At 43.2% G+C, this 23,416-nt stretch overlaps 1 protein-coding gene across 5 annotated transcripts in view; it reads left to right on the forward strand.

The window, feature by feature from the left end:
• TMCC3 (transmembrane and coiled-coil domain family 3) overlaps window positions 1-23,416 on the forward strand; it is a 271,358-nt gene that overhangs the window by 212,630 nt on the left and 35,312 nt on the right. The window contains exon 1 of one of the 5 annotated variants that reach the window (XM_007165887.2): window positions 19,130-19,174. The exons of the other annotated variants lie outside the window; for them this stretch is intronic. The gene's annotated coding sequence lies outside the window, so the exon portion shown is untranslated. Of the gene's footprint in view, window positions 1-19,129; window positions 19,175-23,416 lie in introns of those variants that run through there. 5 annotated transcript variants of the gene reach the window in all.

A 23,416-nucleotide genomic window follows, 5' to 3' on the forward strand; every position in this document is an offset into this window, starting at 1 on the left:
AGGAAAGACCGAAAGGTAAAGGAGAAGAGATGGTAAAGTTTGTCATTTAAAAAAAAAATCTGCTTTCAATTCTTTTGAAGTAGATGTTACCTCTCAACAAGTTCTACATATGCTTTACAGTATAAAGAATATGTACTGTTGTTTCCTGAACCCTCTGTGCTGCCTTAATCATTGTGGTCCAGCATCCTAGCTCTGGAGATGAAAGGGCAGGAATGACTTTCAGCAGACTGCTTTCAAGCTTGTGGTCCTCTCACTTAGTAAGCATGTATAGCACCCTTATGCTGTCCTCGGTACTAGGAATTTAAGTTGGTTTATGACTCATGTTAAAATAAATAAAACAAGATTTCATGTTTGTAGGTAATAAGCTGTTGCTTTGTTTGGCTTAATTATCCTTATTTGTAGGTTACTCCTGTGGCTTGCTAAATATCAGTAGATATTTAGGGGTCGTTCTATGCACCTAAGTTAATTATTGAGAGGTTCACATGGCTCATAATCCCTGTGTCTGACACAGAGGGAGGTTGAAACTGTTGGTTGTGCCCCGAAATGAACACTTAACATTTCATAAGCTGACCCAAGAGCATATTAATGGTGGAATGAGTATGCTTTTATTACGTGTATTTTCATTTTGGAAAGGCACTGTGCTTGTCGAAACCTCCTGACTTAAGCAAATTATCAAGTAATATTTGTTGTACAAAGCCAGCCAAAATTTACCTCATGTGCTGAGCATTTTAGAGGTACTCGCTGAATTGGCATCTGTTGGCTATGTGGGCACCAAAATTAAAGTGAGAGTCTTCTTTCATTCAGGTGGCTCATTTATGTCCTGTTACAACCTGGGGAGCCATGAGGGCTCTTGTTTACACCAAATCATTGTCTGTTTCTAATATCCAGAAGTGTTCCTACTGTTTGGGTAGGTGGGAACATTAAGTTCTGTCGAGAAATTTGACTAGCACTCTGGTCATTTACAATGGTCTAATAGCAAGAAAGTTTTTTAAGTACTCAGGGCTCAAATTAAGCCCTTATTTTTAAAAAATATTTATTTGTTTATTTGGTTGTGCTGGGTCTTAGTTGTGGCAGATGGGCTCCTTAGTTGCGGCAGGCAGGCTCCTTAGTTGCGGCTCACCAGCTCCTTAGTTGTGGCATGCATGTGGGATCTAGTTCCCTGACCAGGGATTGAACCCGGGCCCCCTGCATTGGGAATGCAGAGTCTTAACCACTGCGCCACCAGAGAAGTCCCTAAGCTCTTATTTTTAAAGAAACAGTTAAAAGGAGAGCTCTTCAGCCTTGTGCTGTTTAAGGATGGTTTTGCGAACTGAGCCCACCATTCCAACAGACATATTTTGAAACTTTTCTTTGGGCGAATAAGAGATGAATGAAATAATCTTGTATTTATGTGGCTTCCTTTAAATTAACGTTGATGCCTTCTCAGCCTTCATTTTTGAAATAATTTGTTGCAAATTCGGGGTGATTTTAATGTTAACAGATTTGCTAAATAAGAATAATACATATACTGTTGAAAGAGATACTAAATCTGTATACAAAGATTATTTTATGTTTTCTGATACTTTGGACATTTCAGAAATCACAATTACTTTGTTAGTAAATTCTTTAAAATAATTGCTCCTTAGTTTATTTGTACAGTAGCCTCAAATGAGCCTGGATGTTTTTCTAGGGCCGCTAGCTTATTAAACTCTCAGTGGATTTTAATTTTCTTAAGTTTATGCTTGCTTTGGCTGTTTAATTTAAGGTTGAAGTTAATGTCCTACGGAAGTAATTGCAGTGACATCAGATTCCAAAATTATAAGGTAATGAAATGGCCCATCAGAAACAGCAACTTACACCATATTTTAAAAGTAAACCAGATTCACAGAGGGGAGAATGTTCTGAGCATGTGGAAAACCTGTATCAAATCATTAACCAAAGTTCTAGTTAAATAGTAGACAACTTTATTTTTAATTACTAAATGCTTCAGATATGGAGAAGACCTTTTTTAAAGTGTGGTACTCATAGACCTACCTCCTAGATGTAACAGATGTTAACATTTTGCCATGTTTACACCAGATTTCTGTCAGTTGTTTTTAAGAGATAAATGGTCCCAGATACAATATCTGGATGTCTTCTCCCTTCCTACTTCCTCAGAGGTCTCCGTAACCTGAATTTGTTGTGTTTCATTCCTTTGTATGTTTTTATACATTGGGAGAATCCGTAAGCAATGTATCGTTTGTATTTTGGATTAAATATTTATATAAATGGAATCTCTTTGTAACTGGTTATTTTTTCCAACATGGTGTTTATACATTTATTCAACTTCATTTCCATTTTTTACTGCTGTACATTATTTCAGTGTATGAGTAAACTAGAGTCTGTTTATAGCCATTCTCCTAGTGGTGGACAGGCAGGTTGATTCTGAGAAGGTCTGTATACTTGTGGGAGGGTTTTTCTAGGAAAGATACTTAGAAGTGACATTCCTGGGGCAGAGGAAAAAGCATATCTTCAACCTTACCATCTATTCTTAAGTAGCTTTGTCAAGTAATTGTACTTACAGGAGTGATTTCTTAAAGTCATGTTTTAATATTTGTCATAGAAAATTTTCATAATGATGTTAGATTTTATGTAGATGTTGAATAGTATTTGTTTAAAGTTTGTATGCATTTTAATTTTTTCTGAAAGCAGATATAAAGTTATTTTGAGTTTGCTAGTAGGCAGTTTTTTGGACCACGTCAAGAACTTAAGCATCTATACTCTCGTTAATGTCTATCAAAGCTCTTGTTTTATAATTAAAGCCATCAGTTTATAGAAGTATATTCATTGACATGTCAAGAGGTCATGCTTTTATGTTGATTGAAAAAGTTTTCAAAATATGTGCACAGGGCTTCCCTGGTGGCGCAGTGGTTGAGAATCTGCCTGCCAATGCAGGGGACACGGGTTCGAGCCCTGGTCTGGGAAGATCCCACATGCCGCGGAGCAGCTGGGCCCGTGAGCCACAATTACTGAGCCTGCGCGTCTGGAGCCTGTGCTCCGCAACAAGAGAGGCCACGATAGTGAGAGGCCCACGCACCGCGATGAAGAGTGGCCCCTGCTTGCCACAACTAGAGAAAGCCCTCGCACGGAAACGAAGACCCAACACAGCCATAAATAAATGAATGAATGAATGAATGAACGAAAAAAATATGTGCACAGAAGATAGCATTTTTGTTTGTAAAGTGGCACATACAAGTAGAACATGAATAAAGCTAGCAGAGATGAGTAGTTCTGCTGGCAGTGTGACAAGGGCTTACATGGGTTACGATAATTTTTACAACAGAACCAAAAAGTAGGTACAGTTATCCTCATTTTATGGCTGAAGAACTGAGGCTCAAACAGGGGTAAATAACTCAAGCATTATCATACGAGTAAGAAATGGAAAGTCTGGAACTTGAACCCAGATTGGTCTGCATTCATGAACCTTTGCCTCTAACCATTAGGCAGAACTGCAACAACCACTGAAAGGATAGTGACATAGAAACCCAAATATAGACACTGGTTACCTCTGGGTAAGTAGAGCATTGGGTGCTTTATTTTTCTTCCACTGGCTTTTTGGTATTTTCATAGCTTTTCTAAAACAAACATTGTTTTGCAATTAAATCTAGCTAAATGATGAGCAGCCTTTGTCCTGAAAAGGAGAAGATAAATCACAGTACTGCTATAACTTTCTCATTTACTCTTTGTTTTGCCCCAGGTCTGGGGAAGGGTCAGTGGTCAAGACTTGTGACCGCAGTGACAGAACCAGTAGCAGCGCTGCATTGTAGGTCCCAAGCTGCACACCCTAGAGCATGGATCTAGAATTCCCTGGCTTTCTTCTTAGGCAGGGATGATTTGAAGCAGGATGTGTTCTAACTTGAGATCTCCGTAGAAAATATAAGGAGAGGCTGCCTTATTCCAGTGCCGCCTTCATTGTCCTAAGTGCTTCACTGGGTGCTTAGCGCTGGGCTGGGCCCTAAGACCGGTCAGACGTGGGCACTGCCTTGGAGGCGCTCAGGCTCAGGAGGACAGACTTGCACACAGAAAATGGCAGTGCTCCAGGGAGCCCTGACCTCACATGGGCCCTTCTGGAAAGAATTGACCCAGAGTCCGCCCTGAGAGGCTCTAGATGGGAAGGAGTAGGTGTCCGCTGTCAAAGCTTCCTGGCCCACCTCCCTTCATGCTCACACTCTCCTGCATGAGTGTCTCCTGATAGATGTTTGTAGGACGGGATTGGGAGAGAAGGACAGGTGGTACCCATTTTTGAGGTTTTGGTTCACCTCTGATTAGCCCGTTGATGATGTGCCTTGTATATGAATATATGTGTGTGTATGTATCGTTACATCCTCGTGCAAAGGAAATACTAAACCCTGGCATCACAGATAGGTCCTTTGATTTGACTCAGATGTAAGAAGGATGCTGCCGAAAAGGGAGGAACAGAGATGTTCATTGTCATGGCAACCAGCAGGTTTTTATAGTGGAACACTGCCTTTGTAACCCAAACCAGACACCCTTTTCCTAACTACAGAAAACAGACTGATGCAAACTCCAGAAATTATAGTACCATCTCTCAGTGAGGTTTTGTTTGCTTTTTGGAAACTGTCTTGCAGTGGTTTGGGTTCCTTTGTAGAATTTCACTTACGAAAGGCACCCTTTAAATGCCTTCGAATTTTATGAAGTCAGTACTTAGGGCTTTCCCATTATTATTACACATCGCCCTCATTTGCATCCCCACCTCACCCCAGTTTAATCTACATGGCCAGGATTTTTACTGGTACGAGGGATTAGCCTGAGGTTGCATTTGGAGTTTGGGAGACGTTATACACTCTGTGGCACGAGCTCCTCCCTGATGAAAAGTGTACCCTCTCCCTCCCCTTGAATGCCTTTGCTGTTTGACCTTGTGCGATCTTTTTGTGCTTGGGTCTTCACCATCCATCCCTCTCTAGACTCAGCAGACACCGAGATGCTTAGAACCTCTCACTCCTGCAGTCACTCTGTAGGCAGGCTGAGAGTCCACCCTTTGCTGTCTGAGAACTCCCGGAGGATTGAACCCTTATGGTTTTCTTTCGGTAGCTTTGGTGAGGTTTCCTAAACCTGGGGTACAAAAGGCCAGTGTAAGAAGAGAGCCCTTCTGCAAACAGGTGGAGCTTAACTTGGGAGAATAAGGACCTCCTTGAGTGGCCAGGCAGAGTTTTTTGTTTTTTAGCACTTTGGGAGAAGGCAGAAACATAGGCTACCCTTTACTTCCCCTATCTTCTTGGTCTGAGGTGTCCCCTTCACCCAGGACCACACCTTGAGATCGAGAGCCCTGATGGGCTTCCTTGGATAGTAGCATCCAGGTGGGTAGTGTCTGCGTCTCCTCAGCACGTGCCAGGGAAGAGGACTCACTCGGGCACCTTTGCGTGGCACTGATTTAAGAATGAGCTCCCTGTAGCCCCTGGGCTGGCTTCTTCCAACCCCCTTCCACCAAGTCGGCAGCATCTCGTGTGGGAGATGTCGGGCCACTGTCCACGCATAAGCAGTACAGGTACGGGTCATGCCTGCAACGATTCTGCTTTCAGCCTAATTCAACACATATGTGTTGAGTACCTTGCTCCGAGCCCGGCATCCCAGGGAACAAAAGAAATTTCCCTACTCTCACCAAGCTTATATTCAGGTAGGACGAGGCAGACAGCCCAGACCAATAGGTAAATTACACGGTATGTTAAGTGGTGATAAATGCAATGTTGAGAAACAAAGCATGGAAGAGGGGGCTGGAGAGGCCCAAGGTGTGTGTGGGGGGGGGGATAGAGGAAAGCAGTTTCAAGTAGGAGGCTCGAGGACAGCTCTACTCAAAGATGCAGCTGAGGATGGGCCTGAGGAAGGAAGCTATACAGCTGTGCAGGGGATGAGCTCTCCAGGGACAGAGAACAGCAGATGCAGACTCCCTGCGACAAGCGTGTGCCTGTTGCACTTGAGGCACATCAGGGAGGCCATGTGGCCGGACAGGGCGAGCAAAGAGTTGAGGAATCATTAGGACGTGAGGCCCAAGAGGCAGGGGCAGGCCAGTTCATGGGCCAGTTCATGTTTAACAAGGATCACCTGGGCTGCTAGATTCAGAACAGGCCATTTTCAAGCCCTCCTTTGGCGTGTTAGAGCTCAGAGGGGCAGCTCAGTGTCAGGGCTCTGGGGACCACGGGTCTGGTTTTTAAATCCTGGTTCTGCCACTTACAAACTGTGTGGACTCATCTTAGGCAGTTTGCCCAACCCATTTGAGCATCAGCTTCCTCATGTGAAAAAATAAGTGTAATTCTCTTATAAAGATGTTGAAGGCTTCTGTAAGATCCTGAACTGAAGGGGTCTTCCCTGACTCCCCTTCTCAGCTCATCCCCAGCCTGGGTGCTCCCTGACCAGACTGGTACCCAAGTCTGTTGTGAGCCTTCTTCGTGTTCTTCTCATGTGCGGTTCGCTTGTCTCTCTCCCCCTGGAAAGCAGGCAGGGATTGTATCTCCAGGGCTTCACACATAATGCACAATATGTGTTTGGATGGATAGAGAAATAGAAGGATGCAAGGAAGGAAAGAAAGAATGAATTAAGATTTCATGCATAGTAATTAGTGTAATATTTGAGTTCACACGTTCCAACAGACCGTAGGACTTTTTCCGTTCAGAGGTCAATGTTTGAGGACATCAAATGGTTAGTTAAGGCTTTGGCTACATTTCTTATTTAAATAGGTCTCATTAGGGAAGACAAGTAATGTACTCTTATTTCCATATTTTAAAATTTAAGGGACTTCCCTGATGTGGCGCAGTGGTTAGGAATCCGCCTGCCAATGCAGGGGACACGGGTTCGAGCCCTGGTCTAGGATCCCACATGCTGCGGAGCAGCTAAGCCTGTGTGCCACAATTACTGAGCCTGTGCTCTAGAGCCTGTGAGCCACAACTGCTGAGCCCATGTGCCACAACTACTGAAACCCACGTCCCTAGAGCCCATGCTCCACATCAGAAGCCACCACAATGAGAAGCCCGCACAACGCAACAAAGAGTAGCCCCCGCTCGCGGCAACTAGAGAAAGCCCGTGCACAGCAGCGAAGACCCAACGCAGCCAAAAATAAATAAATTTTTTTTTTTTAATAAACTTATTTATTTATCTTCTCTCCACTTGTGTAGAGAAATGCTTATTCGAGGATCGTAACTGGTGTTTTTACTTAGGTGTTCTCCAAGAATAAATGTTTTGTTAACAGATTTCATCAAGAGTCTAAGGAAGTTTTCCTCCAACATTTTATTGTGAAAAATTTCAAACAAATATGTACAAAATACAAAGATAGTACTTGCTTCAGCAGCACATACACTAAAAAATTGGAATGATAACAGAGAAAAAATACAAAGGTAATAACAATTTATATTAACATTAACTTAATATACAGATGATCTAAATCACTCACAATGTTGGTATAGTAGTGACTTCAGGGCAGGTTTTTTTTCTGTTTTTGTTGTTTGAGTTTGGATGCCTCTATTACCTATATCATTTTCCATGATATGAAAAGGCTTAATCCGTAACTTTTCTGTTAGAAAAATTCTGTGTGACACCGTTGTTCACTGTGAGATCGTTTGACTTTCATCTGGGACTTCTGCATCATTTATATGTAAAGTCAGTGTTGAATAGGTTGAATTCTGTCCCCTCAAAAAGATGTGTTGAAGTCTGTGATAATTGTGATTTACAATAAGAAATATATATATTTGGTCTTCATCCCCATTTCTGTCACAAAGCTCCTAAAACCTTAGGAATTCCCTAAGTGATAAGAGTGATAAAGGTGAAATGGGTGTCTTTTGTTAATTCATATAACAAACCTCTTTCAACCACACCTGAGTTTATGTTAACTTTGGAAAGCCCCTGAAGATGGGGGCAAGTTGCCAGGGGAACTTTTAAGTCCCACTTGTGGGAAGGGGAGAAGGGCTGGAGGTTGCATTAATCACCTATGGCCAATGATTCAATCTATCATGACTTTGTAATGAAGTTTCCATAGAGACCCAAAAGGATGGGGTTCAGAGGGTCCCTGGGTTGGTGAACACGCGGAGGTTCTGGGAGAGTGGTGCCCAGAGAGCATGGGATATCCTTGCCCTTTCCACATGCGTTGCCAGTACACCTCTTCCGTCTGGCTGTTCTGAGTTACATCCTTTTATGATAAACTGGTGATCCAATAAGTAAATGTTTTCCTGAGTTCTGTGAGCCTCTCGAGCAAATTAATCAACCCGAAAAGAGGGCCGTGGGAACCTCCAGTTTAGAGCCAGTCTTTCAGAAGCACAGGTAACAACGTGGACTTGAGCCTGGTGTCTGAAGTGGGGGGAGGGGACAGTTCGGGGGACTGAGCCCTTTAGCTGTGGGATCTGACGCCGCCATCTCCAGGTAGATAGTGTCAGAAGGAGTTGATTTGTAGGACACCCTGCTGACGGAGAAGAACTGTTTGGTGTGGGACCCTCCCCCCACCCCCAGCTGCAACACTAGGTGACCAGAAGTGTGGTAGTCCTGTGAGTGTTTCCCATATAACGTCCTAGCCCCTGGCTCCTCAGAACATGACCTTCCTTGGAAATAGGGTCTTTACGGAGACAATGATGTGTCAACTGAAGAAAAATGCACAACCTAAAAGTTGAGAATTATGTTTTATTCAGCGGACTTTCTGAGGACTCAAGCCCAGGAGACAGCCTCGCTGATAGCCCTGAGGGACTGCTGGGAAGCGGTACGGGAGGTATTGGAGTTTTTGCAACAAAAACCAGAGAGTTGGAACATCAAGAGATCCTAGTTAAAGAAAACCAGACATGTCAAGTTAATGAATTTAGCACTTTCCTCTTTTGGGGAAGATGGAAGAGGCTGGGCTGATTGAAATCATTCCTTTGATATGCACTTTAACTATCTGGGGCCAGTGTCCTGTTTTTCTCCATCCTGGATCCCCTCAGGGTGCACAGTTGGGGGAGGCTGCGGTGGCTGATGGCTCACTGGCCCCTAGGTGGCCCCCATCCTTTGTTTACCAGTGTGGCAGTTGACATTCTTCGTCCACACGTGTTAAAAGGAAGTCAGTCATTAGGGTGGGCCTTAATCCACCATGACTGGTGTTCCTTAAAATGGGGGAATTTAGAGACAGACATGCACAGAGGAAAGATGATGTGAAGACAGAGGATTAGTGGAGGAAACTAGAAGTCAAGGAATGTCTGAGAAGCTGGGAGAGAGACATGCAATGGCTCCTTCCCCAGGACCTGCAGAAGGAGCATGGCCTTGCTGACGCCTTGATTTCAGGCCTCCATAACTGTGAGACAATACATATCTGTTGTTTTAAGCCACCCAGTTGTTACGGCAGCCCTAGAAAACCAATACAGTTAGCCGACACGTTTCCTATCCACCCACGACAACTAAAGAAGTACTATTACCTGGCCCCAGCGTGAGTAGAAACACAAAAAGCCTTGAAACCCGAGGATTTTGAGGTACTTGGTTAGCAGATGGTTATCTCTGTGATCCTCAAAATTATATAAATATTTTTTACCATCTAAATAAGCACATTCTTGTAAATTGTCTGTAGCAAACTCATGGAACCCCAAGAATATGTCTGTGGACCCAGTTTGGAAAACTCAGGTATAGGAATAAGAGAAGCAGCTCAGACTTTGGTTCTGAGTTCAAATCTCATCTGTGCTACTGTGCAGCTGTGCAACCCTGATCACCTTGCATAATCTACCTGAGTCTGTTCTTGAACCTTGCACATGGCAGATGTTCAGGAATCAGCTGGGGCACGGAGCCTGGGGTGAAGGGAAGAACCCAGAGAGGGAACTTGAAGAGAGTCGGCGAGAGTGGGATGGATCTTGGCCTGGCAGAAATACGGAGTCTGGTTCCCCTGTTTGAACACTACCTGAGAGGTTTCATACAAGTGGTTTTTCCCCTCAAAAAGTCAGATTCTTTTGCTCATGGGGCAGCAGAAGAGAACATTGGGTTCAGGCATGAGCCTTGTTTCCTTAGAAAGGTACAGAGACCCCAGAGACAAAGTAACTTATCCAAGGTCAGGTGGTCTTGTCAGTTGGGTTATTTTTTATTTAATAGGACAACCAAAAACCAAAAAGGAGTTGTGTTGGTTTTTCCTTTTTAAAAAAAATAACAGCTTTATTGAGATATAATTCGTATACCATACAATTGACCCATTTTAAAGTGTACAAGTGAATGATTTTTGTATACTCACAGAGTTGTGAAATCACCACCACAGTCAAATTTAGAACATTTTCATCATCCCAAAAAGAAACTCCATATCCATTAGCAGTCATTCTCCATTTCCTCCCTCCCCAAACTCCCCAAGCCAAGGCAACCACTAATTTACTTTTTGTCTCTATGGATTTGCCTGTTTTGGACATTTTTTGTAAATGGAATCAGATATAATGCGGTCTTTGTGTCTGGCTTCTTTCAATCAGGATAATGTCAAGGTTCTTCCATGGTGTAGCATGTGTCAGTACTTCATATCTTTTTATTGCCAAATAATATTTCATCGCATGGATGTATCACATTTTATTTATCCAGTTGATGGACATTTGGGTTGTTCCCATTTTTTGCCTGTTATGATTAATGCTGCTATACACATGTGTACAAGTTTTTGTGTAGGCATATGTTTTCATTCCTCTTGGGAACATACCTAAGAGTAGAATTGCTGGGTTATATGCTAATTCTATATTTAACCTTTTGGGGAACTGCTAGAGTGTTTTCCACAGCAGCTGCACCATTTTTTGTTCCTACCAGCAGTTTATGAGGGTTCTGGTTTCTCCCTATCTCTGCTAACACTTGTTATTATATATCTTTTGATTGTGGTCGTCCTAGTGGTTGTGAAGTGGTATCTCATTATGGTTTTGTGTTGGTTTTTGAAATTTCTTTTAATGAAAGTAGTTGTATTCATTATATGAGGAGATAGATAAAATACCTTTAGCTGAAAGGCTGGTATGATTAATAATAAAACTTTGAAATTAACTTCCGTGCTTTACCACATTCCTTCTTACTAGTCATTTCTCGAAACTGTGTATCCAAAACCAGGATTGGATAGAATAATTGTCGTTGAGTTTTCATGGCTTGGCTTTTACTTCATTGCTGAAATTGCACAAGAATAAGTACCTAGAGCTTCCTGGTCCTCCCCATGCCACAGAGTCCAGGGTTGGAAGGCCTTGTCAGCAGCCAGCCTTTTGAGGGATGTAGTAGGTGTCTGGCCCATGTCAACTTAGATAAGTGACCAGGGCATTTACTCATGATTCTCCCAGGGGTTAGCTGCTGCTGTGCAGATGTGGTGGTCATTATAAGTGGGGACAGCCAGAACTGGCCCCTTGCTCCAGTAAAGAGAGACTCCATGCCCTCTTCACAGACAAGCTTTATAGGCTGCAGATTTTATTGTAAAGAACAAGAAACCTAACAAAATGCAAAACACCTGTGAGGCCAGCAATAAATGTTGGGTGAACAAATGATTGGCTTTGGGCTCCAGACAACATTCTAATATGGCAGCTTGGAGCAAGCTGTTTAAGCTCTCTGAGCCTTGGTCCCTTAGCTGCAAAACAGAGACAGGGAAATGCCTCTGTTGCTGGGTTCTTGGGATGACCTAAAAGTGCCAGCTCATGGTAGGCACTCAACAAATGTTAATTCTCTTTCCTTAAGTAGCTCTGCTATTAGTCCCAGGTATTTTTTTCCTACAGGTTTCGTCCAGCTCCAGGTACAACAGAACACAGGGTTGGTTGTACTGTTTATCTTATCTCTTCTTTACAGAGAAATCATGAGCTCTTGGCAAAAATTAAGTATTGGTGGAAATGAATATTGCAATTTGGTAGCTGCTGATTGACACGTGTTTGCTAAACAGCTACTCAAATTTCAGGAAGCTTGCCTGGAAGGGAAAAAAAAGGAAGAAATCCTAAGAATATTTTCATCCTCTTTGCCAGGTACTTATTTATAAAACCATCTTCTTGGGAATGTCCCAGCTGACAAATTTTTATGAAACATTGTTTAGCTTTGGCTCAGGAGTTCAAGTTAACCTGCATGAAATAAAAGGGTTGGGTCCTTTTTGGAGCTCTTTGCCTTAGAAATTTTTTTTTTTTCTTTTTTTTAAAGAAAGGGCAGTTCTTCTGGTCACTAGATCTTTTTTTAGGCCTTCGGGGAAGTCATAGTAACAGGCTCCATTGGGTTCCATGGCAACAAAGGGTTGTGACTTTATTAGGGGAGAATGGAGCATGCCAAGAAAGATAAAAATCAGAGTATGGAAAATGTCTGACCAGATGAATGTGTTTTTTGGATCCTGTGCCCTGGAACAGAAAGGTTGCCCAAACTGGCATAAGTCTCCATTACAAATTTGAATCTCTCTGGGTTATCATTAGGTCAGAGGGGTCAGTGCTTATTTCCAAAAGATCTTTCTGCGTCTTTGCTTTTTATTCACTCATTTATCCTTTTCTGCATCTTGGTTTTTGTTTTTGTTTTTTTTTTTGAATCAAAACAGCAATGTTGTAAGAACCTAACTGGAGATAATTCTGACTTCAAAGGTAGAAAAGAAATTTAGCACATTCTTTGTGGAACTGATTACAGCTGTAAATTGTGAGACCGTGTGGGAGGACCAACTAGAGGCAATTATAACTTGATTGAACCCTCCCTGAATTAAAGCTTGCTGTGTGCTTTCCAAGCTGGGGGTTTAGTTTCCCATCAGTGTTTCTTGTTGATGGGTTTAGAGATACTGGTTTCAGGGCAAGGTTGTGGAAACTCTGTAGGAGCTGTCTTCTTCTCTCTCCCAACAGCAAGGTGCAGGCTGTTGCTTTAAATGAAAGTGTGATTATTAGACTTCTTTTGCTAAAGTTTCTAATATTTGACCAAGAAATAGTGAGATCGGAGGACTTTGAGTCTTCCTCACCTGGTTATAAATGTGTGGGACTGTATTTCCTTTTCTATCAGATGTGCTGTTTTATGTGTCCCCTCATCCTGATACTGAAAGTGAAAGAACCCCGAGCGGCAGGTAGCTAGATGTTGGACAGCCTTATAACGATAGTTATTCTTTAAACCAGTGGCATGTAATGACACACCCTCTGCCTTCAGACTTCATTAGTCACTTACTTGGGGCCTCATCATGGTGAATCAGAAATTTCATAGATACTCATGATAAACATAATAATAAGTAATATTGGTATAAGAGGCAAGAAATAGCTCACCAGGTTTCGGGTGTCCCAGCTATCATTAATCAGCTGGTAAGTCCTTGGGAAACTTATTTAACAACTTGAGCCTTGACTTCCTTATCTTAAAATGAGTTTGACGTGAATTGGTGATTCCCAGAATTCCCTGTTTATGAGAACAACCTGGGTCACTGGTTTAACATCTAGAACCTCTATTAGAGATTCTGATTCACTAGGTCTGGGGTGGGGCAAGGATAGCAGGGGCCCCAGGTGATCTTACAGTCGCATGTTCAGGAAATACCAGACGAGCTCGGTAGTTGTCAGACTTTATTTGGACATGAGAATGGGGTGGGGGTGGGAGGGAGGAAGGAGGATGTGTGATCAGGTGATCGCTATTTGGACATGAGAATGGGGTGGGGGTGGGAGGGAGGAAGGAGGATGTGTGATCAGGTGATCGCAGCCACGATCTGAGAAACTTCGGTCTACACTACGCGAGGTCCCTTCCAGCCCCAAAGGTGGCTTTTCTACATGTCCCCCCCCATACCCCACCTTAGATAAGCCAGAAGCTTTGATGGGAGGGCCTGGTGGGTTCTGCTTACAGCCAGCGCTGGCTCCAAACTCCATATCAGTGTTTGAAAAAAATTATTTGTTTTAAAATCTTGGAGTGATGCAATAGTGAACACCTTTGTTTATAGAATTTTCTACTCTATAGTGTGTAGTTCCGTTTGGATAAGACACAGTGTTTGCTAAGCATGGTTATTTCTGGTGTGCATGAGGTAGGACCAGCAATGTAGAAATTACCTGGAGAGCTGGTTAAAAAATATAGGAATTGGACTCCCAGACCCAAAGATTCAGTAAATCCTATATGGAGCTTGAGCATCAGTCTTTTTTTTTTTTAAGTTGAAGGGTTTTTTTCTTTTTCTTTCCAAGGTTTTGACAAAAGTTGTGGGCTCCTCCCGATCTCACCCCAATTTCCAGAGTAAAACTAAGTTTAAGTGTCAGCACACATGTTTAGCACAAGGGTGATGGTTAAATTGAGCCACTTAGATTATGGAAGAGTCTATAACACATACAGCAGGTACTTTAGAGAAAAGAAGCCTGGTCTTCTGAGAGGCTAAGACAAGGGTTCCTAAAGTGTAATGATGAGATCATTACCTGCTGGAGCAAACACATTTTAATGTATATCCGCTCTATAGAGTTCCTATTTGTTCCTCGTTTTATTTCCTTTTTAACGAAGATTGAATGACATTGTTAAATGAGGTGTCTTGTAGATCATCCACGTAAGCCCAAATTATGAAGGTTCACTTTGTTTTCCTTTTAACTAGCTACACTTAAAAAGTGCAAGTTCATAGGAAAAAAAATCCCATAGTACTAAAGGGCACATGGTAGAAAATGCAGTCTCTCTTTTCAACTTCTCATCCTTATCCCCAGAGATAAGTGCTGTTAAGTTTCTTATGTATCTTTACAGAAATGTTCTCTCAAACAATGTTCTCACAAAATATCATTTATTTAACCAGTCTCCTACTGATAATACAATTTAAGTTCCTTCTAGAGTGCTTTTTTTACATGTTTGTTTTGCCTTGTAATACTGTACTGAGTATTTTTGTACATCTTTTTTTCTGTAACCGTATATGGATAAATTTCTAAAAGCAAAATTGTTGGGTTAAAGGGCATGTGTCTTTTAAATAGGGATAGATGGGAACAAGATGTCCTTCCAAAGGGTTGTACCAGTTTACCGGGGAAATCTTTTATTTTCAGAAGGCTTTCCTGCCCCAGTTGGTTCTGATGCAGCAGATAAGCAGCTAACTCTCCTTGTTTACTCAAAACCTGTGTCACCAGGGCCTCTGGTTGAAGGAATTAAATGAGATATTTCTTGAGAAAGAGAATAATTAAAAAGGTAGCTGAGGTTTTCAGAGGGAGAAGAGAATAGAGAATGGCTTGGCAAAGCAAGTAACTAACCCTCAATTTGCCAGAAGAGGGCTTTGGATCACACGAGGTCACAGAACCTGAACTGGGTTGGGAAGCAAGTCAGGCAGCCCTGCAGCAGAATGTGATAATGAGAAAATCATGCTCTAGATTATGGTAAACCGTTTCCTGGATCTGACCTGCTCCTTTAGTAGATGCCGTAGGGCAGTTTTGGGTGAAGCATTGTGATGAGATGCTCTTCATTTTAAACACCTCTATTATGAGTCATGGTGTAGTAGTTAGGTGTGTGTAATGTGTGTTTCAAAGTAATGTTTAAATGGAAAGAATTACATCTCAGTAGTCTGTCAGTCGAATATGTGTGCATCTCCTTAATGCAGGTCAGGAGCCAGGTGGCATGGGGATTGTGCTGGTTTAGTGGCAGTTGCCATACAGCCTGGCTCTGTCTCTCTGCCTTCATTTTGCCTCCTAGTGACAGCAAGATAGGAGAGGATCTTATAGGCACACAGAAAATTAGTTGAGTCTTTTCAAGTCTGGGAAGTTCAAGTCCATTCAAGGCAGGGAAGAATTGGGGGGTATCTCGGAGGGGGTTGGTATGTCAGTGAGGAGTCAAAATCTTAGATATTGGCTAAAGAGTCATGGCCAGCTGGATTGTGTGAGTTTAAAGGGAGCCATCCAGAGTCCAGACAATCTGAGAGCAGCAAGAACCTCGGGTTAGGGCTGGGCATGTTGGGGAGAGGGATACATGTTCTTCCTCAGCACGTAGGGACCCAAGTGCCCTCTAAAATTGGTCATGCTTGAGCCGTACCACCTGTGGCCGAGTTGAAGGCAGCTGGGAATTAAGCAAGTCCCGAAGACCATAGCTGTGAATTGGATCATTCTCTATCTTGAATCAGAATAATTAAATGAGCCAAACAACTAGAGAGCTTTGAGACAATCGTAAAACAAATTTATATTGGAAACCTGTGTGAATTTTTTGGAGATATTTATGACTAGACACAGAACATGAAGTAGGTATGCTAAACTAGGCTGTCGATGAAAGAATGAGAACATATGAAGCTACCAGGGAAGGATCAGGAAGCAAGGAAGAGGTGATCGTGAATGTGTTTTAGCCAAGTAAGTTGGAGATGAAATAAAATATCCAGTGACCAAGATGTTTTCAGACTAGGGAGGCAGCCATAAAAATGGGTAAGACAAATTAGAGCCTAAATTTGAAGGCAAAATCAGGAGAAAAATGAACAAGCTTGGCTATGTGGAGTTGAATTCTGTATGCCTTAGTGGTCAGTATGATTTTAAATCTTATTGTCGTTTTTTTTTGGTTAATATTTATTTAGGCTGCTCTGGGTCTTAGTTGCGGTACGCAGGATCTTCATTGCGGCCCGTGGGATCCTTAGTTACGGCATGTGGGGTCTTTTTTTTTTTTTAGTTGCGGCATGCATGCGGGATCTAGTTCCCTGACCAGGGATCAAACCCGGGTCCTCTGCATTGGGAGCACAGAGTCTTACCCACTGGACCACCAGGGAAGTCCCTTATTGTAGTTTTTTTTTTTTTTTTTTTTTTGGCTGTTTCAGGTCTTAGTTGTGGCACATGGGATCTTTGTTGCGGCACACGGGCTCTTCGTTGTGGTGCACAGGCTTCTCTCTAGTTGTAGCACACGGGCTCAGTAGTTGCAGCACGCAGGCTTAGTTGCCCTGCGGCATGTGGGATCTTAGTTCCCTGACCAGAGATCGAACCTGAGTCCCCTGCATTGGAAAGCAGATTCTCAACCACTGGACCAGCAGGGAAGTCCCCCTTATTGTAGTTTTTAAATGTCCATTTAAGAGTTATAAATAGAAAAAGCAAAATGAGCCTAACAAAGAAAGTATATATTTCTTATATACAGAGTATACTGTTGATTTAAAATTTGGTTTAAGGCAAGAGCCATTTGCTAGAATTCATTATTTAAAATTTAATTTAAGACCTTTACTTGAACTGAGCCAGAGGATAGAGGCTGTGTAAATACTAACTTCAGTAGACACTCTTCCTCTTAAATATTACTGTATAGATTTACGCAAAGAGTAAAGTTCTGTTACTTTGACAGGGCTTTATTAGACCGACAAAATTTTCTTTCTTTTGCAAACCCCCATTGCCCTTTTCTCCCCCCATCACACCCCCAACACAGAATTAAATCAGTACCGTATAAACCACATAACCATTTTGAGATCTTTGTATTAGTTATTTAATGTCAAGGGCAAGAAATCCTGTCTCCTAGACTCATTCTGGCCTGAGTTTTTCATATGACTTATGGCAGTTCAAATATTTGAGAATCTCTTCATGCAAGGAAGGTCAAAAGGGATTCAAAGATGAGTGACTGACAGCAAGGCAACTTGTAATCTGTTGCAGAGGTTAGTAGTCAAATTGTTATAATAAAAAGCAGTATATGATCATGAAAGGGCAAGAGAAAAATATTTAATATTTGTGTCTGGCCTGACATAAGGTTCTTTACTGATCTTATTACATTCCAGGAGGAATTTCCTCATATGAGACTACAGTCTCAAAAAGGTTAATTTACTTGCCGGAGGTCATACAGCTGCTAAGTGGCAGAGTGGGGATTTGATCAGGTCTGCCTGACCCGAAAGTCCAAGTACTTCCTCTCAGTGAGCTGCCCCAAGGCACTGTCACTGATGGGCTCCAATTCTCTTTCTTAAGCCCCGGTCTCTCTGAGTGCCCCTCTGGACACCTGTGCTTAAATGTGCCACAGGAGCCTCGAATTCATTATGTCTGATGCTGACTCCTCCGCTACCCCAAATCTCTTCCTCCTCCTGCCTCTCCTCAGTTGCCTGCCTTGTGCTTGATCTTTTGGCCACCAGAAGGGATGAAGCAAGTGGGGTTTTCCATGACTCTGCCGTTCACCCCCCATCCGATTGGTATCACGTCCTTTTGATGCTGCCTCCTTTGTCTACCTCAGACGCTGTTCTCTCCTTTCCCAGGACAACCCTGCATCCAGCCGTCACCAGCTCTTGCCTTAGATTACTACAGCAGGCTCCAGTCCGCTCCACTGAGATGCATCTTCTCTCCTGCTTTTTCAGAAGGACTTGTCTGAAACAGGGATCTGATTATCCTAATCCCTTTAGCGGCTGCCACCTGTCCTATCAGATGAAATCTAAACACCTTGGCGTGATATAACTGGAGCCCTCAAAATCTCATCCCTGTCTGCTGACCTAATTCTTCTCCTGCCTTCTTTGCCATGCCCAGTACCCTTCACATCGTCACCTGCTGTCTGGCTGAATGAATCAGAGCGCACTGCCTGAAGTACCTTCTCACTGACAAGTCTCTTTCTTCCTGCCTTGCACCAGCCTTGTTTCCTCTCCTGCCCTCCTCCTCCTCCTCCTCCGCGCCCCCCACCTTGGCCACCCCTCCCAAGTGCTGTCTTCTAGCACCGCGTACACCTCCTAGGGCACTCATCAGCGACTGTCATTGTTTCCCTTGCCACTAGCCTGGGGGTGGGGTGCCCCTTTGCAACTCCAGCACGCCTCGCTGCGTCTGATACTCGAAGGCACCAGCGAGCATGTGTCTCATGAATGAAACAACAGAGGAAAGAGTCTCCTGACCCCACTCACTGCCCTTCCCTACGCGCTTGGACCACTTACCGCTCGCCCTGCCTTCATCCATGTTGGGGTTTCCTGTGCTCGGTTCACTGCTTTGCATTGGCTCTGCCCAACTGGAGTTTGTTGAATTGAGCCTGTTTCCTAGTCGGTAAATCAGGAGTGCCAGGCTGGACATCCTCTAAGGTCCTCTCCCACCCCCAGAGTTGTGTGATAACAGGACTTTGTTCTAGTCTGCCTCTCTCCAAATATACAGAATGTATATCTTTTCTTCTGGCAGTAGCAAGAGCCCGTTTGTCAGCAGTGGGTTGAATACAGTGTATTATTGCGGGCAGTAGCATTGGTTACAGTGCAGGGCGTGGAGTTTCTCGGAGACAAACACGGGAATACCCAGAGATACGTGAGCAGTATCTCCAAAGTTCAGGGTGAGTCATGGTAGGAGCTGTTTGACTATCCAGCCTGCCTGCCTTACAGGCTCAGATGCCTCTCAGGCAGGGTGGGGAGCGAGCTGCTCGCTGATTTGTGGTGTGGCGTTTGGTAAGTCTCCTCCCCGCTCTGCAGTTTCAACCAGGCTGTGTAAATATGTATCGTAGAGCTGTGTAGTAATTCGTATCCTATGAGATGCTTGAAAGAGATGCAAGTTATTTGGGGGCTTTTAATAGTTGTCTTTATGCTTGGCCAAGTCCTTCCGTAATTTCTCACTGGATTTCTAGATACTTAAACTGCTGAAACTCCTAATGAGCCACCAAAATCCTTATCGTTTGGTCCTTTAAAAATGTAAATTCAATGAGTGTGATTTAAGAGGTGAACAGATATCTGACTGAGTAGGAGGGTGCCGGCTACTGGCTGGAAAAGAGCCAGTTCTCCTCTTACTTCCCTGTCATTTTGAAAGTGATCCTGGGTCTGACCAGACTGAGTTGGAATCTAACTTTGTACTTTAACATCCGGTCTGTAGACGGGATGTTAAAGTACATCGGGAAGCAGAGGGAAGCGGGCATCCCTCCTTGAAACTTCAGACTTCACAAAACTGACTGCGAGACAGCGTGTGGTGTGGTGGCTGTGGTTGGGAGAGGGAGCAGCAGAGGGGAAGTGTCGTGATCTGAAGAATCAGGGCTCCTCCGGCCGGCTGTCCTCGGCCACCCCATGGTGGTGGATGCAGCGCCCACTGTGGGGCAGGGAAGGTTCCATATCACCTGAACTCTGCCTATAAGAGCTGCTTGATCTCATGGGAAATCTGTATTCAATTTGTGGTTGTGTGTGTGCATCTGTGTCAGGGAAGACTGGGATATTGCTGCAAAATAAATAGTCTTTCATTTCCTGGACATTAAAATATTTGGAACACTTATTAATTCAGGTCATTTTTCTCCCAATTAGTTCTGTATCAAATGTTTACCCTGGAACGTCACAAAGGTGGGCTTGTTGTTGGTAATGATCCCCAACCTTTAGAAACAAAAACAGCTTGCGGGGGGGGGGGGCGATGAGGGGTATGGAGAGTTGGAGGAGTTTGCTGCTTATTGTGTGATCCTTTGAATCGTGGAGATTAAATTTCTGTTGTTAAAAGAAAATTGGGGGGCTAGTTGAAAAAATAATTGGAAGGCTAGTTGTTCTGACAGGAGAGCATCTTAATAGCCTCATAGCATTGTGAGCGCAGTGATTGACAGATTGACATGCACAGTTTCAGTTGGAATGAAAGGGAGAAATTGCCACCCAAACTGCTAGAGCACAGCTTGTGAAAGAACTATAGCTGCCGTCTGTGCAAGGCTGTTCAAAAGGGTGGCAGGAATGGGTCTCTTCTTGCCAGCCGCCGGTTGACGGGCTCTTCTGGAGAAGCCCTTGCAACGCTGGCCAGCCGCTCCCCCCAGGCTCTTCCTCCTCTCTGTTCCCCTCTTCCAGCCACTGAAGATCACAGTCGGTTACCTAAAGTACAGACATGGGTTGTTTGCAGGCTGCCTGGCGGTTACTTTGTAGCCTGGGGGGGAATTTGGGGCTCTCTTCTGACTACATCCTTCACATTCCAGGGTGTGAGCCACTGAGGATAATGACCCAGGGAGACTAAGTCAGGACCTATTGCAGGAGGTGGCCTGAGGGCCTTTGAATCCAGGTCACAATTTAAGTAGGGCCTCAAATTTAGATTTTTAACATTATTACCCAAAGAGTTAAGTGTAGACCCAGAGATAAAAGCAATGGGATTAAAAGAGGATGTTATTTATCATATAACTTAAACGCACACACACACACACACACACACACACACACACACACACGCACATGCACACTCAGTTTATTTTACTGTGTAATTTATTCCATAGTTTTTATTTTTAAATGTTTGTAAATTGTAAAATATTATATATAGAAGATATTCCATTTTAAAAAGTAACATGAAACACCCCTGCACCTAAAACCCAGGGCAGGAAATCAGACTTGACCCTCTGACCTTTTCCCTGATTCATATCCCGCTGTCACAAGCCTCCTCACCCAGGAGGTGATGCTGTCCCAGGGTTTGTGTTAACCGTCCCCTTGCTTTTTCTCTATCGTTTACTACCTGTGTGTTTATACCTAAACAAGAGTTTGCTTGCATTTGAACTTTGTAAAGTGGAGTTCATACTGCATGTGTTCTTCTTTGACTTGCTGCTCTTAAAATTTATCCACTTTAAGTCTTGAAGCTATGGTTCATTTCATTCCACTGTACAAATGCACACAAGGTACGTGTATCCATTCTATTGCCTGTAGACCTTTGGGTTATTTTGGGTGGTCGTTACTGTTGTTGTTTTCTGTTGTGGACATTGCTGCTATGCATATTTTTAATGCACTGTCCTAACGTGGGCACTTGTTCTTAGGAATGGAATTTCTGGGTCTCTTGAGCTTGTGTATGTTCAAATGCCAAACAATTTTTAATGTTCTAAGAATTCAGTAAATGTAAACATTTCAAATATATCTTGGAATCCAATTCCATTGCTTCATTTAAAAATAAATTCTAGGACCATCAAAAAAATTTTTAATGGAAGTAGGCCTGCCTTGTTTTGGATCCTGAGCAACTTCAACCTTAAGGAGATAGCTTTAATGCTTTTTGTAGTTGTTACAGAAACCTTTTTTTTTTTTTTTTTTTTAATTTATTTATTTATTTTTGGGTGTATTGGGTCTTCGTTTCTGTGCGAGGGCTTCCTCTAGTTGCGGCGAGCGGGGGCCACTCTTCATCACGGTGCGCGGGCCTCTCACTGTCTCGGCCTCTCTTGTTGCGGAGCAAGGCTCCAGACGCGCAGGCTCAGTAGTTGTGGCTCACGGGCCCAGTTGCTCCGCGGCATGTGGGATCTTCCCGGACCAGGGCTCGAACCCGTGTCCCCTGCATTAGCAGGTGGATTCTCAACCACTGCGCCACCAGGGAAGCCCCAGAAACCATTTTTTTTTTTTTTTTAATTTTATAGCTACTTTATTTATTTCTTTCTTTATTTTTGGCTGTGTTGGGTCTTCAGTTCGTGCGAGGGCTTTCTCTAGTTACGGCAAGTGGGGGCTACTCTTCATCGCGGTGCAGGGACCGCTCTTCATCGCGGTGCGCGGGCCTCTCACTATCGCGGCCCCTCCCGTTGCGGGGCACAGGCTCCAGACGCGCAGGCTCAGTAGTTGTGGCTCACGGGCCCAGCTGCTCCGTGGCATGTGGGATCTTCCCAGACCAGGGCTCGAACCCGTGTCCCCTGCATTAGCAGGCAGATTCTCAACCACTGCGCCACCAGGGAAGCCCCAGAAACCATTTTTGAAGGGCAAAAATCAACCTTTAGAACCTGAGAATCACAAATAAAACAATCTAGCCCTCCAGAGTCACATGAGCCACATGTAAACTGTCACTCGATGGACCCTGTGAGTCTCTTCAGCTACCACAGATGAGTGAATATGTAGAGTTGGCTCTCCAACCCTGTAAATGCAAAACCATTTAACATACGGGACTTGGGCATCATGAGGGGGGTGCCCTGGAACCATTCCTTACGATGCCAAGGGATAGCCGTATATGCCTGTCACACACTGGTGTCATCCACGTCTGTGGTGTTCTCAGTGAAGACCCTGTATGGGAAAAATCATTGCCCACATGGAATAGATTCGAAGCTGTGAGCATTAGGAAACTGAGTTCTCAATAGAAATGTTTCAGTAGGATTTGTCCCTTGAAGAGATGGTATTTTGGTTACATCATATAAAAGTGATGTAACATTAGTATACATTATTTTTTACGGGATTTTCATTTGAAAACTTCTAATTATGACTTGGTAATTCCAGCTTAGGTCCACAACCTTTTTTAAAGAACTACCTTTTGAGACGTGGTCTTACTTCCTTGGGAAATTGGATTTAAAAGCCCTCTTTTCAGTAGGGAGTAAAAGTAATTACATAAACTAAAGTTAGTTTGAGTTACAAAAATGCTTACTATCCTGAATATTGAGGCCAGTTATTTTGCTATTATTATTAAAATCACAGGTCCTAAGAGGAAACAAAGAAGTATGTTAAGTGAGCTAATGAAATTTTGTAGGTATTTGCTTTGAGGTTGCAGACTCAACCTCAAAGTAGGTTTAAAAAAATATGACAATACAAGGTGGGAAAAAACCAAACTATATCAAAAAGAAAATATAAAACAAGAAGTATCTCTGGTCCCAGATTCCCAATCCTATTCCCCAGAGGTAATTACCATCCACAATTCCTAAGACATCCTTCTAGAAATTTCTCTACAAATAGAGTACACTTGTATCACATTTATATAAACCCCACCACTGCCCCTCTTTTAAAGCACAAATGAGTGTG

The sequence above is a fragment of the Balaenoptera acutorostrata genome, chromosome 11 (genome assembly GCF_949987535.1).
Source record: "Balaenoptera acutorostrata chromosome 11, mBalAcu1.1, whole genome shotgun sequence".
NCBI lineage: Eukaryota > Metazoa > Chordata > Mammalia > Artiodactyla > Balaenopteridae > Balaenoptera > Balaenoptera acutorostrata.